Source organism: Bombina bombina, chromosome 5 (assembly GCF_027579735.1).
Source record: "Bombina bombina isolate aBomBom1 chromosome 5, aBomBom1.pri, whole genome shotgun sequence".
Classification (NCBI taxonomy): domain Eukaryota; kingdom Metazoa; phylum Chordata; class Amphibia; order Anura; family Bombinatoridae; genus Bombina; species Bombina bombina.
In genome coordinates this window covers 330,638,334-330,661,292 of record NC_069503.1, presented here as the reverse complement: position 1 = coordinate 330,661,292, position 22,959 = coordinate 330,638,334, and positions in this window count along the sequence as shown.

Below are 22,959 nucleotides of genomic sequence, written 5' to 3'. Positions count from 1 at the left end.
AGTCACCCCAGTTTGGCTTTCTACTTGTTTAGCTAACTGCAGTGAACTTGCATGGCGATTTTCTTCAACCCTTCTCATCAGAAGGCGCTCCTGTAGAGGTTTGTGGATGGCCTGGACGTCTTTGTGAGATGGTGGCAGTTCAATCTTTGTTATATTTTTGTATCACTTTTGCTATAGTATTCTGAGTGATAAGTAAAGCTTTGCTGATCTTCTTGTAGCCTTCACCTTTCTTGTGTAAGGAATTATTTTCTTTCTCATGTGATGCCATTGCTGACAGCATGACATGGGAAGGGGTTTTCTTTGGTAAGTAACACCTTTTTATAAACAACTGTCTGCTGGACACCTGTTTAATGACTAATTAGACTCACCTGTAATTGAATTCCTGTTAATTAGGAATTTGTTGTCAGACATAGCTTTGCTCCTATGACTTTCATTGGGGTGTATTCATTTTTGCAACCGGGTCTTGAAAGAATTTGTTAGGATAAATACTTTGTTGCAGGTGTAAATTAACAAAAATCTTGGTTGCAATCAATGGTCCGCATTTGTGGGAGTATTTTGTAGCATAGTGCCCCATAGAATATGTTGTTTCTGAAAGGTAAATAAAGGTTTTCTGACATATCTGTTGAGGTGCTGAGCACTGTATGTAGATATATATATATTTTTTTTTTTTTTGTATACTGCAATACAAATGTATATTATGATCCAAGCCTTTGCTCTTTTTAATGCACAAATCGATTTAAAAATTAATTGGTGTCTGCTCACAGTGATTACTTAAAACTAGGTGCATCTACAACATATGATCCCATAAGCTTCTGTGCGACAGGCATATCCTGAGCCCAAGTAACAGTTAATTTCCATGCCCTGCTTCCACTCTTATGTCACTGAGACCTCTCCTCATGCAGCCGCTGCCTGTAAATGGTGTGAGTCCCCTTGAGTGTAGTGCAGCTCCTGTACCCAGCCTCAGGTCAAGGTACATCAGGAGAGGTGTCCATTGTTGCCAAATTCTGTCTGCCAACACAATGTTATGACAGCTCGGCAAGTCTCTACCACACTCGAGGGGGCAAGTTACATTGATGAGGTGGCTCACCACTTACAGGCAGCGTCTTAGTGACATGTGTGGAAGCACGGCATAGAAACAAGCTGTTACTTGGACTGGAGATATGCCTGTCACATCTGGGAAATCTATTTTCCATTAAGAGGCCGGCCACCCGCCCGCTTTCTGCAACCGCTAGAAAAAATTGCTCTGTATATTGATACAAATACAGACAATTTTAATGATGTTATTACAAAAGGCTGTAAGTTAATGATAAGTACAAATACTACCCTCAAAGGTATGGACCGCAGTTTCTCCCAAAAGAACTGTTAGTATTCTGAGGTCTTGGATATAAGGGGCACAGGTCCTAGGGGTAACTCTCAGTTCAAGCGAATGATTCCACACAACCACTGATCTCATCAGTGAAGGGTAAATTCTCAGTTGCACTAGGAATAAAGACTCCATTATTGTGTGTGTACAAAGCCAGAGTATTTAAGTGCAGTATACTCACTCGTATAGAATTCAAACAAGAATATTGTGATATTGCCAGCATTTGAATTCTTTGAACTGATTTTTTGCACTATTCAGAAAAAGCTGTAATTCTTTAGGGGATGAAAAGAATCTTGGACCACTGGTTGTCTGTAGCCACATTCTGGCAGGGTATAACAGAGCAACTTTTCGCCCTTCTCCATACAGTCTATTGCAATATGATGCAAACTTTTTACGCTTGCATGCCACCTCCAGAGAAAAATCTTGGAAAACAAACAATTTCTTGCCTTGGTACTGTAAATCTCTTGCTTGACGATAGGCCTGCATGAGGATCGTCTTGGCCTGGTAGTTGAGCAGTTTGAATATCACTTGTCTAGGGCCTGTGCGTTCAGCAATAGAGTGTTCCACACCTATACGATGCACGCGCTCCACCACTATCTGTAAAGCTTCAGCAGGGACGTTTTAACAGAGTCGGTAGCTGTTTCTATACAAAATCCATGAGGTCTTTGTTTGGAAACAATTCGGGTAGTCTCACCAGCCGCAGGTTGTTGCGGCGGGACTGATTTTCCAGATCCTCAACATTATCTGTAATTAAGATATTTCACTTGTCTGTCCAATCGCTGAACTGTGGCTTGCGTTTCAGTGGCCCTGTCTTCCACATCGGATATGCATTGTTCCGCGTGCCCCAATCTTTGTAAAAATTGTTTGACCTCAATTGCCAAAGCATCCACTCCAGTCTGTAACTGGTCCATCTTAGGCAGAAATAAAGCAGTCATTTAGGTTACTATGGGGTACGTAACATCTGCTGGTACTTCTTCTATCAGGGGGGGCACGAACTGCTCTGAGCTTCAGTTGTTTGTTTTGCTTTCCTTTCTGTTTGTTTTGATTTGGAAGTCATGGCCGTCCTCCAGCTCTTTGGTGAGCTTACAAAGTAGTGATCCACTTTCATAAAAAGGTTCAGTCAGTTTGTATATGGTCTGTATTCATGTATGACCTTAGAGAGAATGATTAATCTATTCAGCGTGGTTAATCAAGGTGGTGCTACCCGATATGTCTCGACAGTCTCTGCACTGTTCCCAATATATAATGTATAGGGAGAGTTATCATTCAACCCAGGCTGTGCCCCAAATAAGCTGCATGCACTGTTTTATCTGCGTTTCTTGTCAGTACTGCCTGTGTGTATAGCATTGGTCCGTGCCTGAGTCTACAACTGTCTGACCAGAACTCTGCGTTCTCCTACCCTCCGGTTCTTATTTACCGCTTTGTGGCCTCTTGTTTTCCAAACAGTCTGTTGTGCAGCGTTATTTTGGATCCAAGATGGCGGGCACTTTTACTTGCGATGTAAAAGAAAAGTGCCTTGATTCCTTCTCAGCAGCGAGGGAAATGTCCCTCTAGCAATCTTCTGCCTCCACTCACCTAACGACAGCTCCAGATCGTTTCTCTCGATCAAGGAGATAGATTGCGAGGCTTTAACAGCTAACAGTAGGTGGAATTTTGTTGGAGCTCGCACTCCATGCTGCTAGCTGCTATGCCCGCCCACCAGAAGTCTCCCCGTAATGTACCTTTAAAGGGACAGTCTAGTCCAAAACAAACTTTCATGATTCAGATAGGGCATCTAATTTTAAACATCTTTCCAATTTACTTTTATCAACAATTTTGCTTTGTTCTCTTGGTATTCTTAGTTGAATCTAAACCAAGGAGAATCATATGCTAACTTTTCAGACCTTGAAGGCCGCCTCTTATGTGAAAGCATTTTGAAAGTTTTTTTACCACTAGAGGGTATTATGTGTGTCATATAGATAACATTGTGCTGATGCACGTGGAGTTACCTAGGAGCCAACACTAATTGACTAAAATGCAAGTCTGTCAAAAGAACTGAAATAAGGGGCAGTTTTCAGAGGCTTAGATACAAGATAATCACAGAGGTAAAAAGTATATTAATATAACTGTGTTGGTTATGCAAAACTAGGGAATGGGTAATAATGGGATTATCTATCTTTTAAAACAATAACATTTATGGTGTAGACTGTCCCTTTAATGTGTTTCGAAAGTATATATACTATATATACTTGGAAAGAATAATATATTGCAAAACTAGAGAAAAGTTATGTAGTAAGAAAGTGTTTTCTTTCCCTTGAATTGTGAATGTTTAAATGGCATTTTCTTATATAAGATTATCTGCACTGTATTCTAATGTAGTAGGGAATGTTTTGGCAAACGGTTTCTGTATAGGGCCAGACAGTAAACATTTTAGACTTTGGGGACCAAGAGGGAAAATTATTTTTTATTATAATGTAGATGCTTTAGATGCTTTAGATGCTTTTATAACAAATACATAAAAAATAAAAAAATACACACATTTTTATAGACAGTATTTAAAATATATGACAAACAAATGTAACCTTTCCGGGATGATTGACAGCACCTACTTGCGTGCCATTGGGTTAGCATGAGCAGTAAGTGGCATTGCAAAAGGACATGCTTATGCAATACTAAATATGGGCAACATATTGCTGCCCGCTTTCTGTGATCCCTGGCGGATAGCTCTGGATTTGCACATATTTTTTCTGAAAGGAGCCAAAAGCAGCGAGTGTCCACCTTCTCATACATCTGGCAGCTAATGAAACTGCCAAATGGACATGTCTAATAAGTACATGAGAACACATTAAAACACAAGGGGCTCGTTTCCATTGAGCCGTTAAATATGGAGCTTACGTTACCGAAGTTGCCAGTAGCTAAGAGTAATTTACGGCTCTATTTTAGTACCAAGTTTCCATTCAAAAAGATAGCGTATTGTGTGCAGTCACCCTTTTTGTTTAGGTGTAAGTTAGCATTGTGTTAACGCTTCCACCCGATGCCGGATTTCTTGAAAATTAATAGGTTATTATGTTAACCTGGATGTTAGGACATTTGGTCATAGCCATATGGTCATAAGTACATTTGCATAAACAAAAAGAGAGAAGAGCTCAACCTGAGAACGAACAATAGCATAATAGCTTGTTCTATAGTATGGCTAGTTACCACCCAAGAAGCAGCCTCTTTTTGCTCAACATGTGCCTTTCACAGAGAACTTTCCTGAAGCATATCAGTCTGATCCTGACTTCACAGTACAGTCCAGCCCCGAAATACCAGGCAATCCCTCTCTGAATGAGAGAAACAGCAAAACCCCAGACGTACGTTCCGGCCTATTGTGGACCTCGTCAGTGAGGTGCAGCCATATACCTCTAGGCACACTGAGCAACGGGTCCACGTCTGGATTCCCGCATCACACTTAGGGAGACTTCCCTAAGTGTCATAATTTGCATAAATAAAAAGAGAGAAGTGCTCAACCTAAGAACAAACAATAGCATAATAGCTTGTTCTATGGCTAGTTACCACCCAAGAAGCAGCCTCTTTTTGCTCAACATGTGCCTTTCACAGAGAAGAACTTTCCTGAAGCATATCAGTCTGATCCTGACTTCACAGTAGAGTCCCGCCCCGAAATACCAGGCAATCCCTCTCTGAATGAGAGAAACAGCAAAACCCCAGACGTACGTTTCGGCCTATTGTGGGCCTTGTCAGTAAGGTGCAGCCATATCCCTCTAGGCACACTGAGCAACGGGTCCACGTCTGGATTCCCGCATCACACTTAGGGAGACTTCCCTAAGTGTCATAATTTGCATAAATAAAAAGAGAGAAGCGCTCAACCTGAGAACAAACAATAGCATAATAGCTTGTTCTATGGCTAGTTACCACCCAAGAAGTAGCCTCTTTTTGCTCAACATGTGCCTTTCACAGAGAAGAACTTTCCTGAAGCATATCAGTCTGATCCTGACTTCAAAGTACAGTCCAGCCCCGAAATACCAGGCAATCCCTCTCTGAACGAGAGAAACAGCAAAACCCCAGACGTACGTTTCGGCCTATTGTGGGCCTCGTCAGTGAGGTGCAGCCATATCCCTCTAGGCACACTGAGCAACGGGTCCACGTCTGGATTCCCGCATCACACTTAGGGAGACTTCCCTAAGTGTCATAATTTGCATAAATAAAAAGAGAGGAGCGCTCAACCTGAGAACGAACAATAGCATAATAGCTTGTTCTATGGCTAGTTACCACCCAAGAAGCAGCCTCTTTTTGCTCAACATGTGCCTTTCACAGAGAAGAACTTTCCTGAAGCATATCAGTCTGATCCTGACTTCAAAGTACAGTCCAGCCCCAAAATACCAGGGAATCCCTCTCTGAACGAGAGAAACAGCAAAACCCCAGACGTACGTTTCGGCCTATTGTGGGCCTCGTCAGTGAGGTGCAGCCATATCCCTCTAGGCACACTGAGCAACGGGTCCACGTCTGGATTCCCGCATCACACTTAGGGAGACTTCCCTAAGTGTCATAATTTGCATAAATAAAAAGAGAGAAGCTCTCAACCTGAGGACGAATAATAGCATAATAGCTTGTTCTATGGCTAGTTACAACCCAAGAAGCAGCCTCTTTTTGCTCAACATGTGCCTTTCACAGAGAAGAACTTTCCTGAAGCATATCAGACTGATCCTGACTTCACAGTACAGTCCAGCCCCAAAAAACATAAGTAGATTTGGTCATAAGGACAAATGGTCATAAAACATATGGTCATAGGACATTTGGTCATAAGACATATGGTCATAGGACATATGGTCATAGGACATTTGGTCATAGGACATTTGGTCATAAGACATATGGTCATAGAATATTTGGTCAGAAGAGTGTCCTATGACCATATGTTCTGTCAATTTTTTTATATTAATCTATATATATTTTTTTTAAACAGCCTTTACTCTTTCTTTAAAATATATTTGTTTATTTTATGTAATTTTGTTAAATGATAGTTTTTTATTTTATGTTAATCAATAGATTAACCCCTTAATGACCAGCGCTGTACCCTGTATGATGCTGGTCGTTATGGTCATAAGACATTTGGTCATACTTGGTCATAAGACATTTGGTCATAGGACATTTGGTCATAAGATATTTGGTCATAGGACTTTTGGTCATAAGACAAATGGTCACTACTGATCATAGTAATATCAGGGCACAAAAAGTCTTAAGACAAATTGTCCTATGACCAAATGTCCTGTGACCAAATATCCTGTGACCAAATATCCTGTGACCATATGTCTTATGACCAAATGTGTTATGACCAAATGTGTTATAACCAAATGTGTTATGACCAAGTTTCCTATGACCAAATGTCCTGTCCATTTTTTTATATTAATCTATTGATTTTTTTAAACAGCCTTTACTATTTCTTTAAAAGATAGTTTTTTATTTTATGTTAATCAATAGATTAAACCCTTAACGACCAGCGCCATACCCTGTACAACGCTGGTCGTTGTGCCCTTAAGGACCAGTGGTGTATCCTGTATGTTGCTGCAGTCCTGGGCTTCTCTCTGCCGTGATCTCGCTCAAAATTGAGAGATTCTGCTATTTCTGCATGCCCCACGTGTGGGGCACTGCAGAAATAGATTTGCAGAGTTACTGATGCAGAGAGGACAGCTCTGTAGCCCTCTCTGCATCGGATAGCGGTGGTGCCCATTGTTGGTGGGTGTGTGGTTTGGGTAAGGAGGGAGGTGGGTTGGTTGTGGGTACCCATCGCTGTTGGAGGCGGGAGAAGGGCGGGAGTGGGTGCGACCACTACGCCACGCTACAGGGAAGTAAAAAAACTATAATATCTGCTTAATTGAGGGGGTAGGAGGGAGGTAAGGGCAATGAGGGGGATCCTATGTGAGATCTGTTGCCATAAAGGGATCTGGGAGGGGGAGGGTGGTAGGCTATTGAGGGGGGGGGGGGCAGCTACACTACAGAAAAAAAGGTTATTTTGATTTTTTGTAAAAAAATTGCCTAATTTGCAGCAAACTGGGTACTGGCAAACAGCTGCCAGTACCTAAGATGGTGGCAAATAGGTAGAGGGAGGAGGGTTAGAGAGCTGTTTGGGGGGGTCATTGAAGTTGGGGGCTAAGGAGAGATTTAATACTGCAGAATATTTATATAAAAAATACGTATATATATATATATATATATATATATGTAAGTACTTAAGATGTCGGTGACAATTGTGAGGTGGGGGAGGGAAGAGAGCTGTTTGAGAGGGGTCAGGGAGGGATCAGGTGGGGGGATGTGTGAGGTTAATCTCTATACTAAAGCTAAAATTAACCCTACAAGCTACCTAATTAACCCCTTCACTGCTGGGTATAATACAAGTGTGGTGCGCAGCTGCATTTAGCGGCCTTCTAATTACCAAAAAGCAATGCCAAAGCCATATATGTCTGCTATTTCTGACAAAGGGGATCCAGGAGAAGAAGTGAGAAATTGTGAATTGTGAAAAAAAAACATAATGTATGTAAGAACTTACCTGATAAATTCATTTTTTTCATATTGGCAAGAGTCCATGAGCTATTGACGTATGGGATATACAATCCTACCAGGAGGGCAAAGTTTCCCAAACCTCAAAATGCCTATAAATACACCCCTCACCACACCCATAATTCAGTTTAACGAATAGCCAAGCAGTGGGGTGTTAAAGAAAGGAGTAGAAAGCATCAACGAAAGAAATTTGGAAATAATTGTGCTTTATACAAAAAATCATAACCACCATAAAAATGGTGGGCCTCATGGACTCTTGCCAATATGAAAGAAATGAATTTATCAGGTAAGTTCTTACATAAATTATGTTTTCTTTCATGTAATTGGCAAGAGTCCATGAGCTAGTGACGTATGGGATAGCAATACCCAAGATGTGGAACTCCACGCAAGAGTCACTAGAGAGGGAGGGATAAAAATAAATACAACCATTTTCTACTGATAAAAATTAATCCACAACCCAAAAAAAAATAAGTTTATTCTCATAAATGAAAGAAAAAACAGAAGAATCAAACTGAAACAGCTGCCTGAAGAACTTTTCTACCAAAAACTGCTTCTGAAGAAGCAAATACATCAAAACGGTAGAATTTAGTAAATGTATGCAAAGAGGACCAAGTTGCCGCTTTGCAAATCTGATCAACTGAAGTTTCATTCTTAAAGGCCCACAAAATAAAGACTGATCTAGTAGAATGAGCTGTAATTCTCTGAGGCGGGGCCTGACCCGACTCCAAATAAGCTTGATGAATCAAAAGTTTCAACCAAGAAGCCAAGGAAATAGCAGAAGCCTTCTGACCTTTCCTAGGACCAGAAAATAAAACAAATAGACTGGAAGTCTTCCTGAAATCTTTAGTAGCTTCCACATAATATTTCAAAGCTTTTACCACATCCAAAGAATGTAAGGATCTGTCCAAAGAATTCTTAGGATTAGGACACAAGGAAGGAACAACAATTTCTCTATTAATGTTGTTAGAATTCACAACCTTAGGTAAAAATTGAAAAGAAGTCCGCAAAACTGCCTTATCCTGATGAAAAATCAGAAAAGGAGACTCACAAGAAAGAGCAGATAGCTCAGAAACTCTTCTACCAGAAGAGATAACCAAAAGGAACAACACTTTCCAAGAAAGTAGTTTAATGTCCAAGGAATGCATAGGCTCAAATGTAGGAGCCTGTAAAGCCTTCAGAACCAAAGTAAGAATCCTAGGAGGAGAAATTGATTTAATGACATGCTTAATACGAACTAAAGCCTGTACAAAACAGTGAATATCAGGAAGTATGGCAATCTTTCTGTGAAATAAAACAGAAAGAGCAGAGATTTGTCCCTTCAAGGAACTTGCAGACAAACCCTTATCCAAACCATCCTGAAGAAACTGTAAAATTCTAGGAATTCTAAAAGAATGCCAAGAGAATTTATGAGAAGTACACCATGAAATGTAAGTCTTCCAAACTCTATAATAAATCTTTCTAGAGACAGATTTACAAGCTTGTAACATAGTATTAATCACTGAGTCAGAGAAACCTCTATGACTTAGTACTAAGCGTTCAATTTCCATACCTTCAAATTTAATGATTTGAGATCCTGATGGAAAAACGGACCATGAGACAGTAGGTCTAGCCTTAACGGAAGTGGCCACGGCTGGCAACTGGACATCCGAACCAGATCCGCATACCAAAACCTGTGTGGCCATGCTGGAGCCACCAGCAACACAAATTTTTGGAGATCACTCTTGGAAGGCGGGAAAATGTAAGCAGGATGATAACACCAAGGAAGTGTCAGCGCATCCACTGCTTCTGCCTGAACATCCCTGGACCTGGAAAGGTATCTGGAAAGTTTCTTGTTTAGATGAGAGGCCATGAGATCTATCTCTGGAAGACCCCACATCTGAACAATCTGAGAAAACACATCTGGATGGAGAGACCACTCCCCTGGATGTAAATTCTGTCGGCTGAGATAATCCGCCTCCCAATTGTCTACACCTGGGATATGCACTGCAGAGATTAGACAGGAGCTGGATTCCGCCCAAGCAAGTATCCAAGATACTTCTTTCATAGCTGGGGAAATGTGAGTCCCACCCTGATGATTGACATATGCCACTGTTGTGATATTGTCTGTCTGAAAACAAATGAACGGTTCTCTCTTTAACAGAGGCCAAAACTGAAGAGCTCTGAGAATTGCACGGAGTTCTAAAAGTCTAAAATGACTGAGACTGAAGGTGCCGGCAGGCTGCAATCAATTTTAAACGTCTCTTGTCTGTTAGAGACAGAGTCATGGACACTGAATCTATCTGGAAGCCTAAAAAGGTGACCCTTGTCTGAGGAATCAAGAAACTTTTTGGTAAATTGATCCTCCAACCATGTGTCCGAAGAAACAACACTAGTTGATTCGTGTGAGATTCTGCAGAACGTAAAGACTGAGCTAGTACCAAGATATCGTCCAAATAAGGAAACACTGCAATACCCTGTTCTCTGATTACAGAGAGTAGGGCACCTAGAACCTTTGAAAAGATTCTTGGAGCTGTTGCTAGGCCAAATGGAAGAGCAACAAATTGGTAATGCTTGTCTAGAAAAGAGAATCTCAGAAACTGATAATGTTCTGGATGAATCGGAATATGAATGTATGCATCCTGCAAGTCTATTGTGGACATATAATGTCCTCGCTGAACAAAAGGCAGAATAGTCCTTATAGTCACCATCTTGAAAGTTGGTACTCTTACATAACGATTCAAAATTTTCAGATCCAGAACTGGTCTGAATAAATTTTCCTTCTTTGGGATAATGAATAGATTTGAATAAAACCCCAAACCTTGTTCCTGAAAAGGAACTGGCATGATTACCCCTGAAGACTCCAGGTCTGAAACACACTTCAAGAAAGCCTGAGCTTTTACTGGATTTGCTGGGATACGTGAGAGAAAAAATCTTCTCACAGGAGGTCTTACTCTGAATCCTATTCGATACCCTTGAGAGACAATGCTCTGAATCCATTGATTTTGGACAGAATTTATCCAAATATCCTTGAAAAATCTTAATCTGCCCCCTACCAGCTGAGCTGGAATGAGGGCCGCACCTTCATGCGGACTTAGGAGCTGACTTTGGTTTCTTAAATGGCTTGATTTATTCCAATTTGAGGAAGGCTTCCAATTGGAAACAGATTCCTTGGGGGAAGGATTAAGTTTTTGTTCCTTATTTTGACGAAAGGAACAAAAACGGTTAGAAGCCTTAGATTTACCCTTAGGTTTTTTATCCTGAGGCAGAAAAACTCCCTTTCCCCCAGTGACAGTTGAAATAATAGAATCCAACTGAGAACCAAATAAATTATTACCTTGGAAAGAAAGCGATAGTAATCTAGATTTAGATGTCATACCAGCATTCCAAGATTTAAGCCACAAAGCTCTTCTAGCTAATATAGCTAAAGACATGGATCTAACATCAATCTTGATAATATAAAAAATGGCATCACAAATAAAATGATTAGCATATTGCAGTAAGCGAATAATGCTAGATATGTCAGAATCCAATTCTTGTTGCACTAAATTCTCCAACCAGAAAGTTGATGCAGCCGCAACATCAGCCAAAGAAATTGCAGGTCTGAGAAGATGACCTGAATATAAATAGGCCTTCCTTAGATAAGATTCAAGCTTCCTATTTAAATGATCCTTAAAGGAAGTACTATCTTCCATAGGAATAGTGGTACATTTAGCAAGAGTAGAAATAGCCCCATCAACTTTGGGGATTTTTTCCCAAAACTCTATAGAATTTGCTGGTAAAGGATACAATTTTTTAAACCTTGAAGAAGGAATAAAAGAAGTACCTGGCTTATTCCATTCCTTAGAAATCATATCAGAAATAGCCTCAGGAATAGGAAAAACCCCTGGAGAAACCACAGGAGGTTTAAAAACAGCATTTAAATGTTTATTAGACTGAACGTCAATAGGATTGGTTACCTCAATATCCAAAGTAATTAACACTTCTTTTAATAAAGAACGCATATTCTCTATTTTAAATAAATAAGTAGATTTGTCAGTGTCAATGCATGAGGAAGGATCTTCTGTATCAGATAGATCCTCATCAGAAGAGGATAAATTATTATGTTGTTGGGCATTTGAAATCTCATCAACTGAATGAGAAGTTTTAAAAGACCTTTTACGTTTATTAGAAGGTGGAAATGCAGACAAAGCCTTCTGGATAGAATCAGAAACAAATTCTTTAAAATTCATAGGTATATCATGTACATTCGAAGTTAAAGGAACTGCAACTGGCAATGTACTATTACTGATGGACACACTATCTGCATGTAAAAGTTTATCATGACAACTATTACAAATGACATTTGGCAAAATAATTTCCCCACTCTAACAACAAATGCACTTAGCTTTGGTAGAACCGATGTCAGGCAGCAATGTTCCAGCAGAAACTTCTGAGGCAGGATCAAATTGAGACATCTTGTAAAATGTAAAAGAAAAAACAACATATAAAGCAAAATTATCAATTTCCTTATATGACAGTTTCAGGAATGGGAAAAAATACAAATAGCATAGCCCTCTGATAGAGAAAAAGGCAAGAGGCAAACATCAATGGGGTATTGAAATAATGAAAAAAGTTTGGCGCCAAATATGACGCACAACGTAACTGAAAACTTTTTTGGCGCCAATAATAACCGGAAATGACACACTTGCGTCACTAATGACGCAATCGTGTGTAAGGCTTCAGCGTCAACTATGACGCTGGAAATGACGAAGTTGCGTCGTATATGTATTTTTCGCGCCAAAAAAATTCTCGCGCCAAGAATGACGCAATAAAGTTTAGCATTTGACGCACCCGCGGGCCTAATACCACCCGCAATTTGCAAGAAGTAGTCAATTGAAAAAAAGACTAAACCCCAGGTAAGAAAGAAATTTCTTTAAAAAATGTTTATATTCCCCAAATATGAAACTGACAGTCTGCAGAAGGAAATACATGAACCTGACTCATGGCAAATATAAGTACAATACATATATTTAGAACTTTATATAAATGCATAAAGTGCCAAACCATAGCTGAGGTGTCTTAAGTAATAAAAAACATACTTACCAAAAGACACCCATCCACATATAGCAGATAGCCGAACCAGTACTAAAACAGTTATCAGTAGAGGTAATTGTAGATTGAGAGTATATCGTCGATCTGAAAAGGGAGGTAGATGAATCTCTACGACCTATAACAGAGAACCTATGAAATAGACCCCCGTTAGGGAAATCATCGTATTCAATAAGTGATACTCCCTTCACGTCCCTCTGACATTCGCTGTACTCTGAGAGGAATCGGGCTTCAACAATGCTGAGAAGCGCATATCAACGTAGAAATCTTAGCACAAACTTACTTAACCACCTCCATTGTAGGAAAAGTTTGTAAAACTGAATTATGGTTGTGGTGAGGGGTGTATTTATAGGCATTTTGAGGTTTGGGAAACTTTGCCCCTCCTGGTAGGATTGTATATCCCATACGTCACTAGCTCATGGACTCTTGCCAATTACATGAAAGAAATAACGATTTTTTAATTTGATCACATTTGGCGGTGAAATGGTGCCATGAAATATATCAAAATGGGCCTAGATCAATACTTTGGGCTGTCTACTAAATATAATAGTATAAACAGCACAGTGGTCATTTCTCCCCATGCAAGTGTGAACATTGCTGTGTGCTCCTTTGCATATGCAAACAGGTAATTTCCTATGAATGAAGATTTAGGCCTCTAGTTATCATGGTCTGGCGGACCTGATCCGACACTGCGGATCAGGTCCGCTAGACCTTGCTGAATACAGCGAGCAATATGCTCGCCGTATTCAGCATTGCACCAGCAGCTCACAAGAGCTGCTGGTGCAAACGCCGCCCCCTGCAGACTCGCGGCCAATCGTCCACCAGCAGGGGGGTGTCAATCAACCTGATCGTACTCGATCGGGTTGATTTCCGGCGATGTGTGTCCGCCTGCTCAGAGCAGGTGGACAGGTTATGGAGCAGCGGCCTTTGTGACCGCTGCTTTATAACTGCTGTTTCTGGCAAGCCTGCAGGCTCGCCAAAAACACGGGCATCAAGCTCCATACGGAGCTTGATACATATGCCCCTTAACCCCCTATGGAAAAACATCCCCTTTTGGTTAACTGACTTTTATTGTTTTTTCATCTTTCTACATTGTATTGCACTACACAGGGGAGAAATGTCCCTGTTGGCAGTGGCATCATGGGGGGGGGGGGGGTGGCAGGGGTTGTGGGCGACATTTGGATGGCAAGATTGGGGGGTGACACCAACACATACCCCCCATCTGTCCCAATTTTCGTGGGACAGTCCCAATTTTAGGGGTCTGCCCCGCTGTCCCGGGTTGCTAGCCATCTGTCCCGCATTGCCCCATGCATAAAAAAAGGGTTATATACCTGTTAGATTCTTTGTGGAAAATTAATGGTGTGTGGGTTAAGCAGGAGTAGGAAGGCTGTATACCCTCTGACCTAATGGTTAGAGGCCTCTCTAACCTACCTATGGTATTGATGACGTCTAACCCCTGGTGATAATATTAGCATGCCTTCAGTTTTATATGATGAGCAGTGCTAACACAAGGGTAACGAACAGTGGCAGCCTCAGACTGCCAGCTAATGTGCTTGCCAACCCCATACAATGAGTTACAGATACCCATATACGATGTAGTGTGTGTCTATCTGTATCTATAAGTGTGTACAGGGAGTGCAGAATTATTAGGAAAATTAGTATTTTGACCACATCATCCTCTTTATGCATGTTGTCTTACTCCAAGCTGTATAGGCTCGAAAGCCTACTACCAATTAAGCATATTAGGTGATGTGCATCTCTGTAATGAGAAGGGGTGTGGTCTAATGACATCAACACCCTATATCAGGTGTGCATAATTATTAGGCAACTTCCTTTCCTTTGGCAAAATGGGTCAAAAGAAGGACTTGACAGGCTCAGAAAAGTCAAAAATAGTGAGATATTTTGCAGAGGGATGCAGCACTCTTAAATTGCAAAGCTTCTGAAGCGTGATCATCGAACAATCAAGCGTTTCATTCAAAATAGTCAACAGGGTCGCAAGAAGCATGTGGAAAAACCAAGGCGCAAAATAACTGCCCATGAACTGAGAAAAGTCAAGCGTGCAGCTGCCAAGATGCCACTTGCCACCAGTTTGGCCATATTTCAGATCTGCAACATCACTGGAGTGCCCAAAAGCACAAGGTGTGCAATACTCAGAGACATGGCCAAGGTAAGAAAGGCTGAAAGACGACCACCACTGAACAAGACACACAAGCTGAAACGTCAAGACTGGGCCAAGAAATATCTCGACTGATTTTTCTAAGGTTTTATGGACTGATGAAATGAGAGTGAGTCTTGATGGGCCAGATGGATGGGCCCGTGGCGGGATTGGTAAAGGGCAGAGAGCTCCAGTCTGACTCAGACGCCAGCAAGGTGGAGGTGGAGTACTGGTTTGGGCTGGTATCATCAAAGATGAGCTTGTGGGGCCTTTTCGGGTTGAGGATGGAGTCAAGCTCAACTCCCAGTCCTACTGCCAGTTTCTGGAAGACACCTTCTTCAAGCAGTGGTACAGGAAGAAGTCTGCATCCTTCAAGAAAAACATGATTTTCATGCAGGACAATGCTCCATCACACGCGTCCAAGTACTCCACAGCGTGGCTAGCAAGAAAGGGTATAAAAGAAGAAAATCTAATGACATTGGCTCCTTGTTCACCTGATCTGAACCCCATTGAGAACCTGTGGTCCATCATCAAATGTGAGATTTACAAGGAGGGAAAACAGTACACCTCTCTGAATAGTGTCTGGGAGGCTGTGGTTGCTGCTGCACACAATGTTGATGGTGAACAGATCAAAACACTGACAGAATCCATGGATGGCAGGCTTTTGAGTGTCCTTGCAAAGAAAGGTGGCTATATTGGTCACTGATTTGTTTTTGTTTTGTTTTTGAATGTCAGAAATGTATATTTGTGAATGTTGAGATGTTATATTGGTTTCACTGGTAAAAATAAATAATTGAAATGGGTATATATTTGTTTTTTGTTAAGTTGCCTAATAATTATGCACAGTAATAGTCACCTGCACACACAGATATCCCCCTAAAATAGCTATAACTAAAAACAAACTAAAAACTACTTCCAAAACTATTCAGCTTTGATATTAATGAGTTTTTTGGGTTCATTGAGAACATGGTTGTTGTTCAATAATAAAATTAATCCTCAAAAATACAACTTGCCTAATAATGCTGCACTCCCTGTATGTGTGTGTATCCGCATGTATACGTGTAAGCTGTGTAGTGTGTGTATCTGTATGTATAAGTGTGTGTGTATCTGCATGTATAAGTGTATGCTATGTAGTGTGTGTGTCTGCATGTATAAATGTAAGCCATGAAGTGTGTGTATCTGCATGTATAAGTGTTTACTATGTAGTGTGTGTGTGTGTGTATCTGCATGTGTAAGTGTATACTATGTAGTGTATGTGTATCTGCATGTATAAGTGTAAGCTAAGTAGTGTGTGTGTGTGTATCTGCATGTATAAGTGTATGATATGTAATGTGTCTGCATGCGTAAGTGTATGATATGTAGTGTGTGTGTGCGTATCTGCATGTATAAGTGTATGCTATGTAGTGTGTGTGTGTGTGTGTCTGCATTTATAAATGTATGATATGTAGTGTGTGTCTGCATGTGTAAGTGTATGCAATGTAGTGTATGTGTATCTGCATGTGTAAGTGTATGCTATGTGTATAAAGCTGCTGTTTATAAGATAGTCTCTGAGACTCCAGTTGCAGTTTTAACAAATTTATTAAAAGAACATCTTATAACAGAATGCATAAACTTCAGCTCTTGTTAGAGTTAATGTCTCTGTGACTGCCTTACTCATCAACTAACTATTTCCTGCTGAACTGCAGTGTAACATATATTAACCCCTGAAGGACAACATCACTTTTCTATTTTCTGTCCGTTTGGGACCAAGGCTATTTTTACATTTTTGCGGTGTTTGTGTTTAGCTGTAATTTCCCTCTTACTCATTTACTGTACCCACACATATTATATACAGTTTTTCTCGCCATTAAATGGGCTTTCTAAAGATACCATTATTTTCATCATATCTTATAATTTACTATAAAACAAATTATAAAATATGAGGAAAAAATGGAAAAAATTTTGTCTGAGTTTAGAAATACTTAATGTTTACATGTTCTTTGCTTTTTTTGCAAGTTATAGGGCAATAAATACAAGTAGCACTTTGCTATTTCCAAACCACTTTTTTTCAAAATTAGCGCTAGTTACATTGGGACACTGATAACTTTCTGTAATCCCTGAATATCCCTTGACATGTATATATATTTTTTTAGAAGACATCCCAAAGTATTGATCTAGGCCCATTTTGGTATATTTCATGCCACCATTTCACTACAAAATGCGATCAAATAAAAGAAAATGTTCACTTTTTCACAAATGTTTTCACAAACTTTAGGTTTCTCATTGAAATTATTTACAAACAACTTGTGCAATTATGGCATACATGGTTGTAAATGGTTCTCTGGGATCCCCTTTGTTCAAAAATAGCAGACATATATGGCTTTGGCATCGCTTTTTGGTATTTAGAAGGCCGCTAAATGCCACTACGCACCACACGTGTATTATGCCCAGCAGTGAAGGGGTTAATTAGGGAGCATGTAGGGAGCTTGTAGTTTTAATTTTAGCTTTAGTGTAGTGTAGTAGACAACACAAAGTATTGATCTAGGCCCATTTTGGTATATTTCATGCTACCATTTCACCGCCAAATGCGAACAAATAAAAATAAAACGTTAAATTTTCCCAATTTTAGGTTTCTCACTAAAATAATTTACAAACAGCTTGTGCAATTATGGCATAAATGGTTGTAAAAGCTTCTCTGGGATCCCCTTTGTTCAGAAATAGCAGACATATATGGCTTTGGCTTTGCTTTTTGGTAATTAGAAGGCAGCTAAATGCCGCTGCGCACCATACGTGTATAATGCCCAGCAGTGAAGGGGCTAATTAGGGAGCTTGTAGGGAGCATGTAGGGTTAATTTTAGCTTTAGTGTAATGTAGTAGACAACCCAAAGTATTGATCTAGGCCCATTTTGGTATATTTCATGCCACCATTTCACCGCCAAATGTGATCAAATAAAAAATTTTCACAAATTTTTTAACAAACTTTAGGTTTCTCACTGAAATAATTTACAAACAGCTTGTGCAATTATGGCATAAATGGCTGTAAAAGCTTCTCTGGGATCCCCTTTATTCAGAAATAGCAGACATATATAGCTTTGGCGTTGCTTTTTAGTATTTAGAAGGCCGCTAAATGCCACTGCGCACCACACATGTATTATGCCCAGCAGTGAAGGGGTTAATTAGGGAGCTTTTAGGGAGTTTGCAGGGTTCATTCTAGCTTTAGTGTAGGTATCAACCTCCCACATGACACATCACACCCCCAGATCCCTCCCAAACAGCTCTCTTCCCTCCCCCACTCACAATTGTCCCCGCCATCTTAAGTACTGGTAGTAAGTCTGCCAGTACTAAAATAAGAGCTTTTTTTGGGATTTTTTTTTTTTAAATAATAATTCTGTTCTGTAGTATCCTCCCTTAGCCCCCAACCTCCCTGATCCCCCCCCAAACAGTTCTCTAACCCCCCTCTCTCTGCCTTATTGCGCCATATTGGGTACTGGCAGCTATCTGCCAGTACCCAGTTTGAAATCAAATATGGTTTTTATTCATTTTTATTTTAAAAATACTATTTTCTGTAGTGTAGCTGCCCTCCCTCAACCCCCAACCCCCCAAACCCTGCCAGATCGCTGACATTTTTAATATGCCCACCCTCACTCCCACCGAGTACCACCTTGTGCTATCATACAGTTGTTCCATAGTGTAGGGTTCCCACCCGCGCGCGTGCCCACTCCCGTGCACGCACGCTCCCGCACTCGCGCACGCTCCCGCACTCGCGCACGCTCCCGCACTCGATCCCGTCCCCCTTCCCACCGATGGCCGCCCACCCGCCTCCCTGGATAAGCTCCCACCCACCAACGAACATGGCCATCGATGGCCGATGCAGAGAGGGCCACAGGGTGGCTCTCTCTGCATCGGACATCTAAAAAATGTTATAGCAGGATGCCTCAATATCGAGGCATCACTGCTATAACATGAAAGCAGTTGGAAGTGATCAGGATCGCTTCCACTGCTTTTAAAGACCAACGACGTACGGGGTACGTCCTTGGTCGTTAACTTCATTTGTTTGCAGGACGTACCCCATACGTTGTTGGTCGTTAAGGGGTTAAACTTCCCCCCTGGAACCAAACACTATCTTTTTTGGTTCCATACATATTGATACACTATGTAGTGTGTGTGTATCTGCATGTGTAAGTGTATGCTATGTAGTGTGTGTGTGTATGTGCATATGTAAGTGTATGCTATGTAGTGTGTGTGTATGTACATATGTAAGTGTATGCTATGTAGTGTGTGTGTGTGTGTCTGTATGTGTAAGTGTATGCTATGTAGTGTGTGTGTATCTGCATATGTAAGTATATGGTATGTAGTGTGTGTGTGTATCTGTATGTGTAAGTGTATGCTATGTAGTGTGTGTGTGTATCTGCCTGTATAAGTGTATGATATGTAGTCTGTGTCTGCACGTGTAAGTGTATGCAATGTAGTGTGTATGCTATGTAGTGTGTGTGTATCTGCATGTATAAGTGTAAGCTGTGTGTGTGTGTGTGTGTGTGTGTGTGTGTATCTGTATGTATAAGTGTATGTTATGTAGTTTGTTACTGTGCATTTTTGCTAACTTTCAAATCTAGAATATTAATGGGGAATGCAGAGAGTAGTTTTAAAGAATCTATTATTAAATGTCCAATTAAGATAAAAATATTTAGCACTGTCTCTGCAAAGGCTAATTAAATACAGAGCTCATATAGCTATACCAGTGGTTTGAGCTTGATTTGCTGCCTAAAAGTATTAAAAGATATGACTTTATTTAGAATTTTATTTATATTACTTTGGTCTTATGATTTTTTTAAGCCCCGCCCCTGCTCCTGCCCGCCACATTTCAAATTTTTGCCGCGGGAGGGGGGGGTGTCCCTCTTTTGAATTTTGAAATGTTGGGAGGTATGCACCAACATGCAGACAGGCACTTACTCTTCTTGAGTAATCCTCCTCTCTGCCATTTTGAGGGGTGCCTCAACTGCCCAGGCACTTGCTTCATTTAGGAATGGTTGTTAACATAAAGAAATAAACAAACATTACAAAAAACTTGTATTTATTTTTATTGCTGCCATGTGCAGCTTTGCTTTGGAGTAGGAGTATTTCTGCTCTGTACTCCTCCTCCTGAGCTGCCCCCCTACAAGCACAGTGGAAGGTGCCATTACTTCCTTGTTCTCCATGTGCTATGCAGAGAGAGGGAACAGCTGCACTGAGAAGTGTGTAAAAAAGTAGAAGTAGAATTATCTTGTTTTACAGAAAGTGCTGCAACCTAAGCTGTTGCATAAAGGCAGCCTATTTGAAAATGGTGATTTAACATCTGTTTGGTGCCTTTTGTGAAGCAACATTTTCTTTTACTGTGTGATTTTTACTCTTGTACACAGCTATACACATTAAAAAACCACCATTTTGTTCAATCAAATTTAATATTGCACTTTATAGTAGATCTATTTTTAAACATTTGAGAAAGAACTACTTTTCTAGCAAATCTGTGAAGATCTTTTAGAAAAGTAAACTTGTCAAATCCATTAGATGGACAAAATGACAAGCCATGCTTTAGCACACTGAGATGGCAATTGTTGAGGCAAAAAGAGGACAGGTTAATCACCTGCAGGTTATCAGATGAAGGGGGTGCGTCTAGTAGGGTCTTCTGCCCCTCCGACCCCTTGGTCTGTAATTCTGCTGCCTCTCCGAAATCCTGCTGAATTCTCTGTCCCTGGACTGGCGGTAAGGATATCGTCTTCCTCCAGTATTTGTACCTGTCCCTATTCCATCTCTTCCGCCCCCCCCTCCTCCTTCTTGTGGGGTGGATGGGCCAGGGCGCGTCTCGTTTTTTGACATCCTATTGTCAGATTCTGCATCTGAACAGTCAGTCCCAGAATCATATGAACCACGTATATGTCTATAACTGTAAACCTGTTTTTTCTTATAGTCTTCCTGGTCCCTAACCAGTTTTCTACCTTTTCTTAACTTAATCTCAGACTGCAATCTTGTAATCTGTTCCTTCATTTCACTATTGAGCTTTTCAAAATTTGAATTTTGCTCAAAATTATTAACAATGACAAGGGCCTCATCTACCTCTAGTTTCGTTTTCTCAAGTCTTTCTTTATTTCTCTTGACCATTTTTTTCATCAAAATTATTGAGCATTCTGACAGGCTGGTATTCCAGTCCTCTAAGAATGCCTCACCACCCTCATCACTGCGTAAGTTGGTTCCAGGATCTAGCTTCAATCTCAAGCCCCTTGGTATTATTTCATTCTGAATGTAATTTTCCAGACTAGATGATTCAGCTCTCAATCTAATCTGTTTCATTACCAGTTGTTTATAGTTTTTAAAGGCCCCAAAAATATTGATAGTCTCTCCTTCACCATTCTTGCTCTCCACAGTGTTACTCATAGAGAATGTAGCAGAAAGTTCTGCTTCCCAAGTTTCATCAGACAGAGTGAACGCCATATTGCCCTCTTAGATTTGGACAGATCAGAGAAACATAGAATTTATGACACAGCGGCCTAATCCTGAAAGTTAGACCTAGTGAGGGGTATACACCCAGTATACTAGCTATTGTTATTTATAAAAAGGTTTTATATATATATATATATATATATATATATATGTATATATATTTTATATATATATATATTTATATATAATATATATATATACCTGTGTATGTATATATATATATATATATATATATATTTACACATAATTAAGCCCCCATAAAAAAATTACCATACCAATTTGAAAAAACAGCAGACACAGCCAAGTATTACTCACAGTTTCTCTGTGGCTTTACTGCTCTGCACTTGTTGGCTTAGGAAGGCTGCTGCTGCTGCTGCACAGGACCTTCAGTCGACGGGAGGTGGTGGAACCACGAAGGTAACAACTGGCCATGTTTCGGCAGGCAGACAGCCCGCCACACGGCCACCGCACCAACACCTGCCTCTCTCTGCCTCTCTCAGCTGCAGCCGGATGTGAGGACTCCCCTCCTCGACCCTCTTCCCCCCTCTCACTGTCCCACAACAATCTCCATCTCACTCTCTCCTGCAGACACCACCTACCCATTTTGTTGTTTTTTTTTGTAACCCCGGGCTAAGCGCTCCTCTGGCCAGCTAATGTTTTGTAAAGTCTGCATTTGAGGGTAGTTCCGGGACACGGGACACAGAGCCTCAGACCGGGACTGTCCTGGTGAAACCGGGGCGGGTGGCAACCCTAACCTTCACTTGTGCTCTTCAATATCTGTCCATGAGGCTCTCTTATGCAGACAATACTTCAACCATTTCTAGAAGGCTGTGTTATATAAAGTAGGTAGTTTCTCAAACAAACGTATGTATTGTTTCCATAGCTGCTTTTTAATCCCTTCTATGCCTTTGTACCTTTTTACTAAAGTGATGGTAAATCCAAGCATTTAACAAACACTAGGATTTACCATCTCAAAAATAAAGTGGACTTTAATTGATCAACCATATAAAAAAGTCCGGAGCCGCTGAGTTTAGTGCTGTGCAATGGCATAGAAAGGGTTAGTTTATCACCCTTTTTTACATGGTTGATCAATTAAACTCCACTTTATTTTAGTGATGGTAAATCCTAGTGTTTGTTAAACACTTTATTTTACCATCACTTTAAGCTTACATTATTTTTTGTATGCATAAATGTTGTGTTCCTCTGTTTGTGTAACTAGATGTACGTCTACATGTAGTGCCTATAACTGTGTGTGTATCATTATATGCATATATTTGGGTATGTCATAAATGTATACCTATGTAGTGTTTTTCAGGTGTATGTGTACAAATGTCAATGTATCTGTGTGAGTGTGCATGCGTGCATATGGCATTGTATCTGTGTGTGCCTG